General features: G+C 48.1%; 1 protein-coding gene across 2 annotated transcripts in view; it reads left to right on the top strand.

Moving 5' to 3' along the window:
• The window catches only part of pcgf3 (polycomb group ring finger 3), a 63,962-nt gene that overhangs the window by 61,769 nt on the left and 982 nt on the right, over positions 1-1,211 (top strand). For both annotated transcript variants that reach the window (XM_032528202.1, XM_032528201.1), the window contains exon 10: positions 1-1,211. This exon is cut by the window's left edge and continues 5,053 nt beyond it; it is cut by the window's right edge and continues 982 nt beyond it. The gene's annotated coding sequence lies outside the window, so the exon portion shown is untranslated.

Below are 1,211 nucleotides of genomic sequence, written 5' to 3'. Positions count from 1 at the left end.
CCCCCCCCCCCCTTTCATTGATTTGTTGGGTTTGGTTTACCCGCCTGGGCTTGCTCTGAAAAGCAAATAGAGGGAATTTTAATAAGTCATAGACTGTGACGGGGCTGATGCTGTGAAAAACAAAACTGGTGAGAAATCGGGTGTGCTAGCTGCAATTTCCTGCCTGTAAGAGAAACTCACACTTATTAAAGGCGGCTCTGGTGAGATGTTTGCGCCTCCTCAGAGTCAGATTGAGACTTGCCTGAAAAACTTCACATACTTGATTTAGGTTTAATCCTCCTAAAGTTATTTTAAACTTCTCCGCACCAGAGTGTGTGTGTGTGTGTACTTTGAATACTGCTGGTTGCATCTTCCACCTCCCGTGCACCAGAATGGATCGATGTCCGTGCCGTTTTTATATCGGCAGCGACATTGAGACATCCGTGCCGCTTGGCAGCCAAGCGAAGAGGCTTACAGGAGGCTCGACTCTGCCTCGCTGCAGATAGGGGGTCGGCATTGGTTTCAAAAGGTATCCGGCATGGAGGGAGGCCCTGATTCTGTCAGAGCTTCAGCTCTCGGGCCTCATCTTCTCTGCTCAGACCCTGAACACCTGTCAGCCTGTTTGTTATCTCTTGCTGGGATCTGTGCGTGGCTCGGGTGAGCTGCGCGACATTTTTATTCAACGTGGTTTCGCCGCTTCATGCGGACTCTCAGTAGTAGGCTACAGCACACCACAGTATGAAGACGAATAAACAATTTCTTCTTCTTTGTACACAGTCTGTGAACATGTGGACGTCTCAGAAGCTTGTCCTCCAAAGGCTGCAACATTCATTTCAAGCTTGTTGGCAGCAGAATTATTGTTGGCAACTTAAAACATGGCTCTCTATGTTCACTCCACTGTAGTGAGTGTCTACTCCGGGAGTATGATAGCTTTCTTTGTTGCCCAGCTCAGACTCCCAGTTTGTTTCTGAGTCCTCCCTAAAGCATAGTAATCTCACAGGCAGGCTTTGCGTGTGGCAGAGAAGAAGACCTCAGTGGTCACTCACATGGCAACATGGACAATACTCCGAAAAACATTATGTCTGGCCGGGGTGTCGTACCACTGCACTGCTGTGTACTGACACACGTCTCAGTGTGTGGAGCATTTTGAAGAGCAGAGGAAATGAATTCATGGATTGTTTTACCTCTTCAGGATCGCGACTGTTGCTTTTAGAGATTGTTCACTGGTGGTA

The sequence above is a fragment of the Etheostoma spectabile genome, chromosome 10 (assembly GCF_008692095.1).
Source record: "Etheostoma spectabile isolate EspeVRDwgs_2016 chromosome 10, UIUC_Espe_1.0, whole genome shotgun sequence".
NCBI classification, from domain to species: Eukaryota; Metazoa; Chordata; class Actinopteri; order Perciformes; family Percidae; genus Etheostoma; species Etheostoma spectabile.
This window is presented reverse-complemented; position numbering and strand designations above follow the sequence as displayed.